At 47.7% G+C, this 19,104-nt stretch overlaps 2 pseudogenes; both read right to left on the bottom strand.

Annotated features, from left to right (window-relative positions):
* Nucleotides 1-4,072: 4,072 nt before the first annotated feature.
* Nucleotides 4,073-4,832, bottom strand: LOC119879029 (annotated as a pseudogene).
* Nucleotides 4,833-5,825: 993 nt separating this feature from the next.
* On the bottom strand, nucleotides 5,826-13,481 carry LOC119879031 (annotated as a pseudogene).
* Between the last annotated feature and the right edge of the window lie 5,623 nt (nucleotides 13,482-19,104).

The following is a 19,104-nucleotide window of genomic DNA, read 5'->3' as shown; positions in this document are numbered from 1 at the left end:
AACTGGAGGTAGGATCATTGCGGACTGAACCCTGGGCTGCGGTCATATATGAGAACCTGCTCCGTGCGTCCCTTGCCACGATGTTTCCATTGCTTCGTGTTTGAGTAAACAAAGGAGTTTGTGACCAACTGTGTTTTCTTTCTTAATTTAATTCTTATAAGTTGACTTTTCTTTCCTCTTGATACTAGTCCCTGTAGCCTTTCACTCCGTTCCTTATATTCTCAGCCTCTGAGCAGCCCTAGGTAAGGATTATGCTGGCATCCCCTTTTTCCTGTACCGTGGATCCCCCTCTTATCTTGCTTTCCTTAGGAATTGAGCCCTTCTCCCTGTCTACCTGCAACATCTTCCTTTCCCTTTAAAATGACCATGTAGTGGCACGAGACCTTTTACTCTCTGTTAGCTCTGGGCCCTAACGTTTGAGGCTAATCTGAAACGGCTAGGACCATTGGGGTTTTGGGGGTGGGGGTTGTTGTTTGTTGTTTTGCTTTATGTCTGACCTGTGATCGTGGTACAGCATTAGCTGAAATTTAGCCTTGTTTTATTTCACTCCTCCCACTTTTTAAAAAAATATTTTGACAAATAAACGTTTCTAACACTTAAAAAAAAGTGAGAGAAAGAGGGAGAGTACGAGCAGGGGGAAAGGCAGAAGGAGAGACAAAGCGTTCCAAGCAGCCTTCTTGCCGAACATGCAAAGCTTGGCATCTGGCTTTATCCGACAACCAAGAGATCATGACCTGAGCCAAGATCAAGGGGGATGCGTAACCGACTGAGCCACTCAGATTTTATTGATTTATCCATGAAAGACACAGAGAGAGACAGAGACACTGGCAGAGGGAGAAGCAGGCTCCATGCAGGAAGCCCAATGTGGGACTCGATCCGGGCTCCAGGATCACGCCCTGGGCCGAAGGCAGGTGCTCAACCACTGAGCTACCCAGGAGAGGAAAAAAGGGGTTTCTGAGGCAGAGCATCATAAAGAGACCAAGGAGACATGAAATTATATGGCTTGCTCACACAACGCTGGTAGTGAAGTATGGCTGAAACCTCAAAGGCTGCAGATGGAGTGTTAATATGTTTTCAATGACGCATTTACAAGTTTTGACTTATTCATAGTCAAAGAGTGAGTTATGAGCAGACGACATGATTCTTTCTGTATTTGTATTCAAATTAAAAGGGAATGGAAGAAAAAAATAGGGAGATTACTGTCTCTCTAATTTATTGTTACTCCTTGCTGTTTCTTAAACTTCAGAATAGAATTACTACCATCATTTTTTTACAGTTTTTTAATGTCTTTTATTTTAATTCTTTTAAGTGATCTCTCTGCCCAACATAGGGCTTGAATTCATGACCCTGAGATAGATAAAGAGTTGCATGCCTTACCAACTGAGCTAGCCAGGAGCTCCATTATTCATTGATCATCTTCATAACTACAACTTTTTATATTCTTTGTTTTCCTCATCATCACTTAGCTGCTTTGTTTTCTTTGCAGCCTGTTCCACTAAGGAGCAGTTGGTGGCCTCTCTTATTCTTTAACTTGAACAAACAGAAGGAGTAGCAATGTAAAAGGGTCCAGGGCCAACTTGACTTCAAATTCTTCCTCATTTCCAATGTGTCTTACAAGACCTCTCTTTTTGTTCATTCTCTAGGATTAGAAGAAAGCCTTTGTTGTAATTTTAGTTAGCCTTATTAATGACACCTTTCCTTTATTTCAAATATTTGAGAATGTTTATATTATATGTAGGGATGAAGTTGAAGCCCACTGTTTGGGAGCCAAGACTGTATAGGAAAGACAGTATATAATACTTTGTGATATGAATGATTTATCTATCTCAGATTTCAGGTTACTGTTAACACTATTCTAAAAAGACAGTATCCATATATAGAAACATTTCTTATTGATAATGTTTTATGTAACTAAGTATTATGAAGATGAGTCCTTTTTGGTTTGATCTCTTTTTCCCAAATTAGGAATGAGTATTAAGATTTAGCATCAAGTTTATGATATATTTGAATTTTTGCTCCATGCATGCAACTTAATTTTTGTAAGTTAATACTGAGTTTTATAATATTAAAAACGGGTGTCAGCCTCACATGCCCAGCTGGTGACATGTGGGAAGCTAGTAGGGATGGGTCAGCTTAGAGCAAGTTAAGTACTGCATGAATGTATTCCAATTCAAAAGAAGAAAAACCATTCTGTCTGCCAAACAAAATATATTCTGAAGGCTGGCTGTTTTGTAATACTTGATCTGAAATTTTTGGGGTCTGAAATTTATAAAAGAATTAAATTATAAAATGCTAAATGGCTTGCCTTTATTATGAAGTAATCAGTTACTTTATTTTTTATTTATTTATGATAGTCACAGAGAGAGAGAGGAGAGACAGAGAGAGAGAGAGGCAGAGAATAGGCAGAGGGAGAAGCAGGCTCCATGCACCAGGAGCCTGATGTGGGATTCGATCCCGGGTCTCCAGGATCGCGCCCTGGGCCAAAGGCAGGTGCCAAACCGCTGCAACAACCCAGGGATCCCAATCTGTTACTTTAAAATCAAAGAGAAGAAGAACTGGGGGGGGTGGAAGGGGAGGGGGGGGGGGGGTGGGAGTGAATGGGTGACGGGCACTGGGGGGTTATTCTGTATGTTAGTAAATTGAACGCCAATAAAAAATTAAAAAAAAGAAATAAAGCAAATATCATGAAACCTAGTTATTACAATTGCCATCTGTATTTATAATAACATTGGTAGCTATTTTTTTCTAATAAGATGAGTGGAATTTCCTTGATTATAGGTTTATTTTTATTATTTCTATTTTGAAACGGCCAATATGCTTATGAGTAAGATTTGTGTGGTCAGCTTCTGTTCTTTCATAAACTTCAGATAAAAATCATTTTAGCTGTAACCAAAACCTGAAGTCTTTAAAAAATGGCAGATGTTAATTTAAAAACAGCATATACTATTTAGTTTGCTGTGTGATTATGGTCTAATGGAAGTTTCATAAGCTTTCTTTTCCCCTAACTCAGAAAAGTATATGTCCAAAAAGAGTTTTGGAGTATGTCCTTAGCCAAGAATTTTATCCACTTAACATATGTTTACAAACTTATATAAAGCAAAAAAGAATTGTAGGTAACTATAGTGAGCAAGAAATATAGTTTTGCTCATATTATCTGATGTTTGCCAAAAGAAGAATAAAAGATGTATGAATTAAATCATACAGAGAAAAATACACGTTTGAGGGAAATTCAACAAGAAACAGATATCCCTGAAAGAGAACTTGGTAGAGCCCTGCAGTCCCTCGCCTGTGGTAAACCAACACAGCGGGTTCTTACAAAAGAAACCCAAGTCCAAGGGAACAGAAAATGGCCACAGATTCACAGTTAATGATCAGTTCACATCCAAAGTACACAGAGTCAAGACTCAAACAGTTGCTGCCAAACAAGGTGAATCTGACCCAGAAAGGAAAGAAACGAGGCAGAAAGTAGATGACGACAGGAAACATGAGATCGAAGCTGCTATCCTGCGGATAACGAAATCCAGAAAAGAAGATGCAGCACAGTGTGTTAGTAGCAGAGGTAACTCAGCAGGTGAAGGCTCGATTCTTCCCAAGTACAGTTGTTATTAAGAAACATATAGAAGGACTTATTGAAAGAGAATATTTGGCACGAACACCTGAGGATTGCAAAGTATACACATATGTAGCATAAAATGCGTTCAGAAATTTGATTTATCCTTGGACTGTACTCTTCGCATGGACTGAGAAGTTCTTTTAAATCATTAAATATTAAGACGACCATCTCTTCTATTAAATTACAGCACATGTTCTAGACCATTCAGATCAAGCCTTTATTCCTTTGAGAGTTTTCAACATCAATTGATTGAGCTCAAGGCTTTACAGAGTTTATCCCTGTAGAGATCAAATTTTTTTTTTTCTGGTTCTTCAAAATTTTATTAACAAAACCAGGGAGAGGGGAGGCAAACAGTGAGCAAACTGCACAGTCCCACCCAGGCACAGAGAATGGAGAGACAGAGGGACAGACAAGGACAGAAGAAATCCTGAGACCCCTCTGATACCGGCAGCGGGGTAGTCAAATGGTGGGTGGGCACAGGGAGAAACTCAGGGACCACTGGAGAGAAACAGATGAATGGCAGAGCAGCCAAACGGGGGATTCGGGCGGCTCCCGGGCCTGGAATGCAGAAACGTGGGGACTTCGGGGGCCAGTGAGGCTCCAGCGGTCAGCACTGGAGCGCGGCTCGGGAGTGAGCGGGTCATGCTGGATCCGTGAGGTGCAGCGTCAGGGCCAGTGATCCTGCCCGTCAGTCCCAGCGTGCGAACGGTGCGTTCCTGCTCAAACAGCTCGTCCGGCTTGTACCACGCGTGCACACGCTCCAGGGCCACTCCAGCAGCCGCAACCTCTCCCAGCAGTAATGCGGGTACAACTGGCGTTTGGGCAGGAGGCAGAAGTCACCCGCGAGCTAAAGACATCACGCACAAGAGGACACCCACATACCTCATCAGCTGGCACTTCGGGGTCCCGGGAGTGCTCGGGGCACAGCACCTGGAGCCGTTTACAGTATGTCTTGCTCTGAGGGTTGTAGACATCACAGAAGAGTCGTGTAGCTCCTCAATGTGTGTGGGGTACGTGGACCCAAAGGACGTCTGGCTCTCGTACTTGGCAGCAGCGCTCCATGTGGCGCAAGGCAAACACGTGGGTTGATAGGGTGCCCGCAGGAGATGCAGAAGATCTGCAGGTCCGTGTCATCACTGTCACCCTCATTGCTTTTCCAAACAAGGGCCTGTTCTGGGATTGTGGGTGGACATGAAATGGGGACACTTGTCCGGCCCATTTCACAGAAGCCTCCAGAGCTCTGCTACTATCGGCGGGTCCACCCCCCAGGCTTCCTTGGCCTCCCACCTTCCCCTCCAAGCCTTGCCACACTTTCAGTGTGGGCTGCGGGGGCTGCTTCCGTACCCCTGTGGGGGCAGTGGGGTGAGTGGGGTCACCGTGGATCCACAGCTGTTCTGAGGGATGGATGCCTGGTGTGGGAACGCTTCCCTGATGCCACATCTTCCAACCTCCCCCAGCCCATGAGGCAGCTTGTGGATTCGACTGGCCTTGCCATCTGCCCCGGGCAGGAGGCCAGGCTTGCCTTTGCTCCAGCCCCAAGTGGCCAGGACAGAGGCAGCCTTGGCCGCCCCACTTTGTCGCGGACAGGCCTCTGACCTGTTCACATCCACTCTCTCCGGGGGAAGCTGAGGGGAGCCGTATAGAATCCTTGTTCCATTGCATCATTACTGGAGTCTTGGGGCAGCTGCTAAAACCACTCGGTTTTAGTATTCCATGCGGGGAGTGGGGCAGTGTCCCATGGTGGGCTGGCCTGGGACCCTTGTGCTGTGCTCCGTTCTGTCACCCAGTCACTGTAGATATTTTCTACCTTCCTGCATAACTCAGGTTCCAGGGGTACGTGATCTGTTTCTCGGTTCCCTTAATAAACAAAGTCAGTCCTCCAAAAAAAAAAAAAAGAAGAAAGAAATATGATCATCTCCTTCTTTTTCCCCAACAATACCAGCCTTTGAGTTCTTTATTAAGCACCAGATTTTCACATGTGTCACTATAGGAGGGAGGCTTCAGATTCACCAGACTCTGGCCCGTAGTCAGGAGAGATGTGGTGTGCTGAGGTATTCCTGTGTCTAGAAACAGGCACATGGCTTCAAGAGCAGCAGAAGTTGACTATGGGCATCATCGTCTTCCTTGAGAGAGTAAAGGTAAGTGTCGTTCAACCCAGGGAACTGAGGCTCCATCCCCAGGGGGAGGGCTTGGAGAGGTGGCCATAATGTCTTCAGGGATGCTGCCCTGAAGCATCCAAAGATGACATCCCATAGGCTTTAGAGAGCAGATCAAGAAGCTGCTTCTTTTCATCTTCTGGGAGGGAAACTAAACTTTGCCGCATTGATGTTCAGTCTCGTAAACTCCTCCTCGGCAAAGTCCATGCCCTCTTTGGGCATCTGGTAATCCGTTCAGGGTGGACTTGAAGATGAGTGGGTCATCCGTGTTGAGGGAGTAGGTAGCCTGGTCATGTTTGAGCCGAACCACTGCATGCTCCGTGTCCGAGTTCCAGGGGCCTGTGAGGTAACGGGACCAGGGGCAGATCTCGAAGTGCATGTTTTCCTGCTGCAGCCTGTCATAAAGGGCCTCGTCCTGCAGCGTGTGGTAGCCATGGCCCAGCCTCTCCGTCTTGAGCGTGTCCACAGCCTCTTGACCACCTCCGCTGAGCCCACTCCCCTGCAATGCACAGTGCGGTGGATGCCTCTCCTCACAGCCTCCTGGTAGCCCTTCACGTGTCCCAGGAAGACACTGCTCCCTTTAATGGTCTCGTCTCCTGCCAGGTCGATGGCCACCACAGTCTGCTGGTACTTCGGACACAGCTCCACCACCTCCAGGGGCCAACTGGGCTGGTGGCGCAGGTGGCACAGGATGGACCTCACTTTCACCTTGAAGTCCCGTTCTCCCTCCTGCAGGCTCTGGCTCACCAGGGCCACCACCTCCCCTAGGATTTGCAAAATCTCTACATTAAAATTGATGTGGCAGTTTTAAATACAATGTATACGAAATAGTCTAAAATTTACAATACCGGAAAACATGATTATTTTTTTTTCTCCTAAAGTTGAAAAGCTTGAATGTATGTCCAACAGTGAGGTAAAACATTTTGTCTCTCAATTTAAAGAACTGTGCAAGGATAACATTCAAACACATTCAATTAGGGCACTTTTCAGTTTTGACAGGAATAATGAATTACTGTAGCCAACAAGGCACAGTTAGAAAATGCCAACATTTCAAGTCAATAAGAACAAGGCAGATAATATCAAGCAAATCTTTTAAAAAAACTTTTCTTTTGAAACAATTTCTTTGAGGACAAAGGGCAGTTTGCTTCACGTGACTGTAATTTCTTGTGCCAGGGAGGAGTCTGCCCTAGAGAGCATCGGAAGGCAGCCACTCACTCATTCCTGCACATTGCAAAAGGGCAAAGAAATAAGGTCCGTGGAAGGCGCTACTCCCACGTGGAGGATGGAAGGCACTACTTTAAGTTTTTTCTTGTTTGGGGTTTTTAAAATCACGCCACCAGTGTTTGTTGCTCACACTCTCGTGCACGGCCACAGTGGCCCCTCGGCCTCCTGAGGTGCACAGCCAAGCCGTCTCCCCTCAAGGATGTGTGTCCCGTGTGCCTGGGCCAGTGTGGCTGTGTCCAGGGACGCAACAGGGAGGCAAGCGCTCCACAGGGTCCCTGGGGCCATCCAGGTTGTGCCAGGGTCTCACAATGGGCTGAGTTGGACATAAAAGCAAACCTGTAAAAAGAGCAACAGCGTCAGGAGTCCCTAGAGAGAAGACCCTCAGCCACAGGACCTATCCTCCTGCCGGGCCTCCCATCTGCAGCCAGCACCCCCTCTCATGTAGCGGACCCCCCCAACCCCTGTCCCGCCTCCCAGGGTGAGTGGGGAGGCTGGCATGGGTTTTGAAGCAGGAGCTCTGCCAGGAGTCTTGCGACAGGCTAGGCTCACAGAAGATCATTGACCGGACCCTGTTGTCCATCCTGACATAGGGCTGGAATCCCAGCAGTCTACACATTGGGACACTCAGAGGCTCTGAGTATCAGTCTCAGGGCACCATAAGATTAGATCCATGCTTGTGTTGTCCCGAATCTTAATGATGTTTCCACCTGTCTTCAACCTGACACCTGCAATCCTCCTCCCTGCCCCGCCCTCCCACTGGCTGTGAGAGGATGCATCCTGAGGTCTTCACTATACTGACACTTCACTAGCCAGATAGGATGTCCCCTGTCCTCATCCCATGTGCCACTCCATGAGGACGGCCTCCCATTCATGTGCTTGGCAGGTTCACTGGCATTTGAGTGGATGCACTGACCCCTGCCCCTTCCACCCCCCAGGTAAAGTGCAGGGGACTGTGGGGCCTTTGGACACAAGGCATCAAGCACCAGAATGCCCCATAAAAACACTGGGGCACGACCCTTGTTCCCATGGGACTTGGGCTCCAGGAGGCTGAAGGAGAATGTGGAGCCGGGGAGTCACCCACCGCGACCAGTGGACACCAGGCTGGACTGTTGGACCAGGCTGAGAGGGAGAAGGCAGAGAGATGAAGGTGAGGAATGGGGCTTGTGACCCCGATCGCCAGGCTGACATGACAGACCCCCGAGTCCAGTGTGCATGCACAGTGTGCAGGGCGGCTGCGGGCAGAGCCAGGCTGGGCGAGGCAGGCAGAGGAGCTCCCAGACTAACAGGGTCCCACCATTTGGGTGATGGAGCTGTCCCTGGCTGATTTGGTGTGGGATTTGTGGCTGGACAAGTGTCCCTGCACCAGTGAAATGTATGGAGCTTGGCACATGCCAAGGCAGACCCTTTCTGACTCTGCATGAAACAAACTGCCTGGATGACCTGGTGGGTCACTGTAGTCAGGGTGGGGCAGAGGTGGGCAGAGAGTGGCTGAGGAGGGAAAGGACCAGGTTGGCCCAAGCCCTGAGCAGGTGTCTGGCTGGAAGCCAGGGAAGGGAGTTCCTTCTCCTTTCCATGCTTTGATTTCTGGTGCAGGCAGGAAGCCGAGCAGAGGCCCTGCTCCACAGGTTCCCCAGGAGACCCTGGGAGGGGCAGAAGCGCACATGGAAGGAAGACACGGAATCTTGTGACTATGTGAGGGTGAGTGTGTGCTGCTTCCCGGGCTGTGCCCTTGGGCACTCCCTGGGCTTCCATGTGCCTCCTGGGGGAGGTGGGACTCCACTTCCTCTCTGACCAGTGGCAGTTGAGCAGCGTGGTCTTTGCACCCTTTTCTTCCTTGGTGCCCATGATGTTGCCTTATGCCTTGTATGTGTGTGAACCGTGGCTGGGTTGGCATGTGATGGTCATTGGCGGGCACTCCTGGAGCACATACCACCTCAGAGAACAGGCCTCTGTCCTTCATGACACATTACCCCCCTGCCCATCCCCTCTCAGGAGCTGCCACCATGACTCTCCAGCATCAGGACTCCTATTGCCTCATGAGCATAGTGGATGGAAGAGCTGGTCCAATGGAAGAAGCAATCGCTGTCAGGCAGGACTTTCCCTGTCCCCCCACAATGTCCTCAAGGGCATCAAAAGCATCCAGTCATACCTTTGTTCCGGACCAGCCCTGCAACTGCATTCCCTACTCCCAGGGTGAGTCAGATCAACAGATCCCATCTTTTCTTTCCCTGTTCCGGGGGAGGGGGTTGTTACTAAGGTCTTGGCCGTTAGTTGGTTTCTTTCTTTCTTTCCTGAGTGTTCATTTTGCCTTAGTGCTGGGGGCCAAACTCATGGAGTCCCAGGTGTTCTCTATTCCCACAGTGTCCACACATGCCGATGCTGTCTACAACCCACAGGAGGCCTTCTATCCCTGAGCCTGCCCTGCTGATGGAACCACGTACTGACAATCCAGTCATGAGTGTCTGGTCCCATTCCACATCTTCATCTCAGAAGCCCTCAAGTTAGCTTCAGCCCACCTGGTGGACCTCCTGGTGCCCAGGAAGTGCCGATCACTGACACCCCCTCAGCCGGCTCGCCAACCCTGTGTCAGGGCTGACAGCCTGGTTGGGCAGCAGATAGACAAGAGGCCCTGCAGAGTGTCCCTCGAGGGTCCCCAGGCTGGCTCCCAGGGCCATGGGTTGGGACACACCCAGGCACCACCCAAGTATCCTGAGGAGAACACCCGTCCCGCTGTCAGCAACGCATTGGCAGACAATTCCAAATAACCCCCCAGGCTCCAGGCAAGAAATGTGCCCACATGCCCCTAGACAGGACCCTGAACCCCCGAAGAAAGCGTGGTGGAGCCCCAGCCAGCACACCTGAGAAGCATCCAGGAGGGCCTGTGGGGAATTCAGGGAATCTGTGTGCTCCAGGAAGCGGACATGCCCGTGGATGCACAGCCAGGCCCCCGCAGCCCAGGAAGACACCTGCCCTCCAGCCAAGCAAGGGCCCCCAGCCCCACACCTGCCACACCTCACCTGGAGACCTGCAGCCATGCACCGAGCCCCCACGGCCGCACTCTCGCGGGCCCCCACTCAGCCCCTGGAATGGTCTTCACCAGATTGGACAGAAGCTGCTGGAGCTCCCGTTCCTTGCAGCTCCCTCATTCCTTCCTCCCGAGAAGCCAGGCCTGCTCAGGGCCCTCCTGCCCCCCACCTGTTGGACGGAGCCTGTGTCTGTGGCCCCTGGAGTGTCCTCCACGGTGACCTACAGGTGTCCTCATCCTCAGAAGACTGCACACCAAATTGTATGTGGGAATTTTTTATTAAGAATAAAAAAACACACAACTTTATAATAACATTTTAGAGCAAAACAAACAAAGCAGATGCAATATTTTACATAACAATTTCAGAGAAATAATATCAGAAGTACAGAAAATGTCTTCTAGGAGAAAACATGGTGTAATTTGCAAAACTCTGGATGGGATCTTTTTCTAAATCAGAAATTCAGATATTTATAAAACAATTTCAGATTAACTTGTTAATTTCTGTTACAACCAAGTTACAAATTGCCAGGATGATTTCCCTACATTTGTTAGAAAATGGATTTCACTAAGACAAACTGACATTCCAGACTGGGAAGCACAATTTGACATTCCTATAGATTTACCTAAAGAAAAACTGCAGCATCTGTGTAGTGGGGGGAGTGTATGTGTAGGCGCACAAAAGCAGGACACTCAGCACGTGGTGGACTTGACGGTTTCCATCCAGTTCAGCGGGGGAATTGCTGGTTCACCACATCAGTCCAGGTGGGGACATATCCTCATTCCCACAGACACCTCCTCAGTGTCCTCTGCTGTGGAGGACAAGTCCCCGAGTCCATGAGCTGTCTCATTCCCTATTACAGTCTTCAGAGGAACGGGGATACCTGCAGATCCTCTTACGGAACTCTTGGCAAGACATGCACACAGGCTCCCTCACTCTTTATGACACAATAAACTGTATTGGCCATAAGAAACACAATTCCCAGACATGAAAGAAACCCTGACACCTTAGATCTCTAATTTGTCTTAGGTACATGAAAATCTCCAAAAAAGCCTGATTTCTTCTGCACAGATCCTATTGTCCCTTACTATCCAGTAAGGGTGGCATGTCCAAGTTTGAATACAGAGTGAAAATAACATTATGATGTGATGTTACAACTGCACATCTACGGTCACACTCAGAGGCGTTTGCTGGTCATGCAATAATTTCCATTCTACAATGAACTTGTCAAACTCTTCTGTAAGAAATGCAATGATAACACAGAACACCTATAACCTGACCTCAAAATGCTTTGGTAGACTCATGAACTTGGCACTGTTTTCCAGAGGTATCAACCCAGGTCCAAATTTGAATTTGAACTGGTTTGAAATCCAGAGTCCACTTCTTCTGGGTCAAGAGATGCCACAGAGAAGACGGTAGCAAAATAGTCATAAAAAAGTTATGTTCAGTGGGAGGCTGGGCATTTCCCTTTGGAATAAGAGTCCTTGTTAGTTTGCTTCTCTTCAGTCTTAATGTGGGAGAGAGTGAAGGGAACATAATAAAATCACTGTGGTTCAATCAGGTCTGGATGCAGTTATCGCCCCAAAAATAAGCACTTAATTTCCATCTTACAATTTCCAAGCAATGACCAAGACACATCGCTAGCAGACCCAATACATACTTATGTTCGGAGAAATATTCTTTCATATAAATAGAAGAAAAGCATTGGGAAGTGGGGAGCATGACGAAAGGGTCAAACATACTGACTTCAACCCCAGGTCCTCAGCATCATATCCACTCTCAACCCTGATTGCTCACTGCCTTCTCACCTGCAAAGTGGCCTCCACTCTCCCCAAGGCTTGAAGGAGAGGCAGGTTCCTCGATACACCCCATATGAAATCCACACTATCCCAATAAAAGATCATGACAATGAACCAGGTTTAAATATCAGTGTCCTCAAGTTTCAGTTGAAGGCCATATCCCATGAACACACCAGATAGATGGTTCTTCCATACATATAGAACACACACTTCACATAACACAAAATATTTCCAGTATGGGACTGTGTTCGGGTTTGGAGTGAGTGAGTGACGCTGTGTGTGTGGGTGTGTGCGCCCATGTGCACCAAAGTAGGAGACACATCCCTGGACTGCTTCCCCAGAACTCTGTTCCCTTCTTGCTCATCCTCTTGGTAGGTCGGGCTCTCCCTGGCACACGCGGGACTTTGGCCACGTCCCCGGCCACCTGAGGTGGGAGCATCCCAGCTGCAGTGGTGAGCAGGGTCGATGGTCTGCTGAGGATGATTCTTCGGGCATCTCAGGTCTGTATTTGGAGTGGTGAAGGATGACTGCGTTCGCAGGAAGAGCAATTTCTCTTTCTCCTGACATTGAGTTCAGGCTTAGGGCGGTTGCATTCTTGGAGGCATCTCCACTGGTCTAATGTCATTTGCTGCCTTGAGGTCTCTTCCCCACGCTCCTCCAACTCAGGAAGGTTCACGGAGGGATCCGTTGCCGGCTCTCCTGAGGCCTCACCAACCACTGTGGGGTTGCCTCGGGAGATGCGAGTCCTCCCTCCTTGACTGACTCCCTCCCAAGGTCTCTCTCCAGATGAGTCTTCTGCATATAAAGAGGACATAGGCAGGTTGGTGCAGCGCGCAAGTCACATCACAGGCGCTGACCTTAGCATCATCCATTTTATACCACTGGCCATTTCCTGCCTTTACAAAACAGAAGTAATGTCCGCTGTGGCAACTCCTCCCAGCGTGCACCAGCACGGCATAGAGCACATAAACCAAGGGTCCTGCCCTCTGCTCAGACAGGCAGTGTTTGCATGTCAAGGCGCTCAGGATATTGCACCTCCTTAGTCATTTTGTTGCCTGTCAAGTCTGAGATCGTCTCAAGACCAGGATGAGGACCTTCGGGAAGTGTGCAAAAGTCACACCTTGGACGCAAGGCACCTTCTCCAGACACTTACTACAATGGTAGGCATTTTCACCTTCCAGCAGTTCGGGCTTCATCAACTGCTCCAAAGCTTGGCTGACGCTGTGAGCAGCCCCGATGTCCAGGCTGATGTCCAGGTAAGGTTCCAGAGTGCTCGAAATGCCTTGGCAGTGGAGACCTGGATTTGAGAACCTCCAGTACCCCCCAAAGAGTTGCTGGATGAGGGTGCTGTCCTGAGGACGCTCAGGTCTGAGGGCTTGTCCTCAGGCAAGCACGCTTGCTGCATTGCATCCAGAATGAACATGAGATACTCATGGGCATCTTGCCTGCTTGTGTCTGTGGAAGGCGGTGAGCAGGAGTGGCAGGGGCCGGAGCACACGTCCAGGATGGCAGAGAACCCGCGTCAGGTGAGCCTGCAGGTACACAGCATGCAGGATGTCTGCCTCCTACAGGTGGTCCCGTGCTGCTGGGACAGCATGTAGCTGGCGAGGGGCTCTGTGTAGGTCAGACACTGTAGGGTCGCATTCACATAGCAAGTGTTGCCCATGTTCTGAAGCCCGGCTCCCACGTGGGAAAGGCCTCCTCCAACTCAGAGGCGTCTTGGTGGGAGGCAGCCCTGCTGAATGCGGGAGCCAACGGGTCATCGGGGAGGAGGAGTCTTTGATGCAGGGGATGTCGTCTCGGGCACAGAGGGTCCTCCGTGGACTTCAGCACCGCCTCTCCTTGACCAGCATGACTGGGGTTTGGGAGAGGCGCTGACTGAGGCTCCTCTGAGGGGTGGAGGTGGGCAGCCTCCATGTCTGCAGAAACAGTGTCCACAAGATACATTCACCAGGAGCTTCGGGTCGCAAAGGGATGCTCCTCTCACTGTGCCAGTTCCAAATGTCAGATATGAACCTCACCTCCACCTTTATGGCTTTTGGGCCCTGGGATAAGGCACAAAGTCCTCTAATCCACTCTAATTGCTTGATTGGATTACAGGATTTGGGTGTGGTCCCTCACTGACGGAGACCATTCAGGTCAGCCCAGCTCCTAATCTTGCCTCCGACAACAGACAGCACCTTCAGATCTTTCTCAAGCTCCCTAACTGCCCTTACCTATTTCTGAACAGACTTTCTTCAGTGTTTCTATGTTCAGTGGAAATCTTAATGGGTGTCCTTTTTCATTTTGAGTAACCTCAAGCGAGCCAAGGAGAGTTAGACATTAGTGATCTAGGACAGGGAAGATCATTCTCCCAAAAGAGCTCAGGTATCACATAGGAACACCTTATTCTCACCAGCCAGAATGTTTGTAGCTGTAACCAATTATTTGGGAATATGGTGTCCATGCTTTGCTTCTACACCTTCATCTCTGTCTACTATGATTCCAATATACAAAGATGATGAAGGTCTTAATGAATATCATTGTCTGTCTAGGTGTGTCTCGGGTCTACAACAAGTGAAATCCTCTGGATGGTTTTATGCTTTTGGGAAACATTCCTTTAAAGCTCCTTTCTGACAGGTCTATATCTTAAATCCAGTGTTATCATGCCGAATTTTAACTTTTCCTCAGGTTAATTCTACACCAATATTCTTTATATACTTTTGAGTTAATTGGAGTATGTCGTAGGCTTGCACCTTTTTACACATTACTGGTTTTGGCAGGTTGTAGATGCAGGGAGGTAGGCACGGGTTTAGCTCGTGGTTTGGAAGTGTCACTATGGCTTATTCCTGTTTACAGAATTGGTAGTCTCTGCTGAAAGATTTTGATTCGCAAGAAATTAATTCTACTGTGACCATGACCATTCCAGTTTATGAATTTGAATAAGCCTTAGGAAAGGTGCAAACCTAAGTCCATTTGTCTTCTTTACTAAACAGAGGCAAGAGAAATTTTGCAAGGCCTTGGTCAGTGACTGGGCTGCACAAGCCCTGGGGCATGCTGCTGAATTCTTGATGTTCACTTGTCATCCCTGGACACTGAGAGAATAAAAGTGTCATCACCTATGCCACCATGTTTTAGGATATTTATTCTGAAACCATGGAGTCTAAAAAAACTTTTGTGTAGGATGCTCTTTATGATATCTCCGTGTTTAACTGAAAGTTTTAATTGACAAAATGAATATTACATCATGAATATCGTCAAACTATGACCCCATTTTTATTGCCATTAGCTCTAAATTGAGCAACCATACAGAGACATGGGGCCTAGGAATGATGTCTTTTGCTGAGTCTCCTCGTGTTGTCCAGAGATCCCATTACTCATTGTTTGACATGAGAAATAACTGTTTGGGAAGGTTTAACAATCCCTCTGTTTTCTATAATCTGCTTAACAAAGCCAGGCACATCCTCTGTGCCTGAGAAAGTACCATATTATTATTGTCTGCTTATCATTGTTTTTTAATACATCATCTCATTCTATTATCTGCCTCAATTAGTATTTAAACACCTTATGAGTATTCTATGTCAGTGATTGGCTAGATGCCTGATGAACTTCAGTAGTCTATTACAATATCCCCGTTCAACTTTGGACTCTATTAAAAATTTCCTCTTACTTTGAGCAGAAATCTAAGGCTGTGCAATTCCTTTCTGTTGGTCTGAGTCCTAACTGGGGTACGAACATGTTCAGTGTTTCTTCAGCATGGCATTATCTCAGGTATACGACAGCAATATGTGTTCTTTCTCCTCCTCAAAGCTGTATTTTCCAAGAACAAGTTCCCTTTGGGAGTGACTGCCAGTTCTTTGTATTATTTCTCCTGAGAACATCTGTCACCAAAAACTTTTTCAATCATTTATCTCAAAATACCTTTACTCTCTTCAGCTTAATCTTTGTTCTGAAGAAAAACTCATTGTCCACATCACCCTGAATTCCAGAATTAAACCCATTATTCATTGATATTTCTTACAGAATGGATCAGCCTCAGGTTTCTTTTATCTTTGCACCTAAAATCTTGAAACTCCACAGCCACATGGCTGTGGTCTATCGTTGCATGTGGCCTATCGTTGACCTGCCTACAGTATAAACAGCACCATCTTTACCAGGTTTTGTCATATATCTAGAGACTATTAATTTGGAGACATGGAAAACAATCACGCATTGGGAAGGAATGTTATTAAAATTAGAAAGTAGACTGCCTCCATCCCAGGAAGACATACTCTGCTTCTAGATATCCTAGAAATGACTATGGCAGAAGGAATTGAATACCAGTAGGGACACTGTGTAAGTTGCTCGCAGGGAATCTGAGCTCCCCATACACCGTGCTCAGTGACATGTGCTTTTTCTGATCACCAGGCGTGTACTCGGTGTACTGCAGGAGACTCGGTAATAGGGAATTGTGATTTTGGCTGGGTGATGTTATGTGCTTTCTGGTCACCAAGTACTGGATAACTGATGGCCTTGCTTTCTCCACACAGCCATGGAGCTATACACAGAGGATGCAGTGTCAAGATGGATGGCGCTGTGAGGTTGAGTGCCTTCCTTTGAAGATAAGATGGGGGCTGTGAGCTGAACTGACGCCACTTTGCTTGCAAAAAAAAAAAAAAGGAAGAATAATTAAAAGCCAAGCCGGAGCTACAGGAAGTGAGAAGCAAAGATCCTCTGGCTGTGAGCTCCATGCGGCAAACATCTCTGGATTTATTCTCTTGACCTCCAACATGGGCATTCTTTGAATGAGCTGTCAATCCAGCTTCTGACACTGCAGAGAGAATATGATCTGTAGGCCGTGAGGGGCCTGGGGGAAGGCACTGTGTTATGTTGACCTTCGGAATCCTCACTTGCTGGCAGAGGCCCCTTAATTATTTTATGGATTGATAAAGTGAGTGAGCAGATTAACAGATTAAACAGGTAGAATGGAAAGGTGGGACCATGGTTGGAAATGTTCTAAAACCCTGGCTTCAGACAGAGTGTGTAACCCTGGGTCTTTGGTCGTTCAGACTCTGGTCTCTGTAATATGAGACGACTCAACACATAGTACATGCCCACGTGATGGACACAAATTGTGGCCACCTAGCAGTCCTGCTGGCTCCTGCTTCTCCGGCTCCTTCACAGATAGCTGTTAGCATGCTTCCCCTCCCTCTTCAATCTGGAACATCACGTGCCATAATGAAAAGGGCCTGGTCAAAGTTTAACTGGCCAAAGATTGGGGTAGTGTCTTCATGCTGGCCTCTTGTAGTGAGAATGTAGCAGTCATGGCCTCTCAAGAGCAGGGTTCTAGAGATAGTCTAATTCAACACCTCATATCAGCGAGGAGATAGAGACCCCCGAAGATGCCACTGTTGCCGGCTTAGTCACAGCAACACTTTGGCTTTTGGTCTTATGTTCTTAGCCTGTCCCAAAATGGGGCCCTGGCTGAGAGCAGAAGCCTGAACAGGGATTATTTATAGCAGCTCCGGTGAGCAGCTGGGTGGAAGAAGTGGAAACAGCTGCAGAAGAGTTGGACACTTTCCAAGATCCCTCCTGTGACCTTGTGATCCTTGCTTGTCTGGGCTGATGGTAACAGCACACAGGTTTGCTTTTGCCCTTATTTGCCAAAATTCAGACTCCCAGCTTTCAGGGCTAGCAATATATATGTCATAGGCCACTGTCATCCTAGACTGACAGCACACTGCTCCAGAACAGAAGAAAGACAGCCCCTTGGCTCAGTCTGGAGAATGTCCTTACCTATTTGACTAAGCCTACTTTCTGTAGAGATGTAAATAAAGGAGAGCAGAATAAAACACAACTTACTTCCAAGGATGAGCCAATTTATAAAGGCTGTAAAATAAGAAATCAAAACATTTTTTCTAAAAAATGTTCTGGTGCTGCTACATATCTTCATGGCTAATGGGCTGATTTTTTTATTCTGAAAACTACACAAGAGACGAGTGGGTGGAAGAAGCTCTCTTTTTGCAAGTATCACAGGTCCTGGGGTCTTCCCAGAAGTTGCTTACCCAGGCCTCAGATAAAACTAACTGCCTTTGAGAATCTAAATGTATTTAGGCCTCATACCCTGTTCTTTCTGTTTTTTTTTTTTCTCCTGTTTCCTTGCAAAATTAACAGTGGTGTGTATAGTGTCTTCCTCTGCTTCTCGACTTACAGAAACATCCTCTACCACCTTCAGCCTGCTGGGATTTCTCTTAATGAGGAGACCATGACCTCTTAGACATGTGTTGGTCACCATGCTCTTTGTAAAGACTCCAGGGGCACCCTCGGCAATCTATGGTTGGTATCTCTTGTTACCTCGATACATCGCAAGCATTTCACAATGTGGTCTGTCTCCTCCTTCATTCCTGTCTCCTCTGCCCTTGAAGATAGAAGTCTTCCAGCTACTTTCTTTCTCTTCTTCCCTGTTGTCCTATGTTCTCCCTTTCCTGCGATTGCACACACCCTGGATTCATCCATCTTCATATTACACATGTCTCTAAGCAATTCCAGGAGCTCCTGTGGTTTCAGCCTCTCCTGTTGATGTGGCATTATCTCCTCACCAGCCTTTCCAGGCTCCAAGCCTCCATTCTCTACTCCACTCCACGGCAGTGCATGGATGCCCTGCACACTGCATCTTCCAGACCTTGAGGCCAGTTGCTTCCCATTAGCCCCTTTAATGCAAGACATTGGCAGTAGACAGGAAAATAAGATGAAGGGTGAAGACAGTCCCTTTCATTTCCAGCTCTGGCCAGCAGCACCCCAACAGCAACAGATGGTTGGCTCCAGGCTCCAACTCCTTTTGGCTTTCTCAGCAGCCTTGCAATAACCCTTGAAGGAACTAACAGCACCCAGCACCCATAAAGGCATGGCTGGGCCACAACCTGTTTTGCTGTGTACCCTGGTTCTCCATGGCCCCTGTTTGGCCGTATCTTCCCTCAAAAGTCTGAACATTGGCTGCAGGATGTCTCCACCCCACTTGTCTGGGCCCCAGCCATGGAGCACTCCTTCCTAAAGTCTTAAGCATCATTCATGAGCTGTTCTGACTTAGAGGTCTGAGCACCAGCTGTGCTGTGTCCCATACTCACACATCCAGCCCCAGCTTGGTAGCTAACACCAGGATTTCGGACCCCTGCCCTGATAGCGCCTTTCCCATTCTCCTCTGGGCCCGTAGTTATTAATCTCTGTGGACATTTGACCATCTGCTACCTGTGTAAGCAATCCTTTGCATTAAATTTCGTGTTCTGAATACCCAGCATGATTTTGTTGACCTAAATGAGCTTTGTCTGATAAAA

This window comes from Canis lupus, unplaced genomic scaffold (assembly GCF_011100685.1).
Source record: "Canis lupus familiaris isolate Mischka breed German Shepherd unplaced genomic scaffold, alternate assembly UU_Cfam_GSD_1.0 chrUn_S2206H2406, whole genome shotgun sequence".
Taxonomy (NCBI): domain Eukaryota; kingdom Metazoa; phylum Chordata; class Mammalia; order Carnivora; family Canidae; genus Canis; species Canis lupus.
The sequence above is the reverse complement of the archived record's forward strand: the minus strand, read 5'-3'. Positions and strand labels throughout refer to the sequence as shown.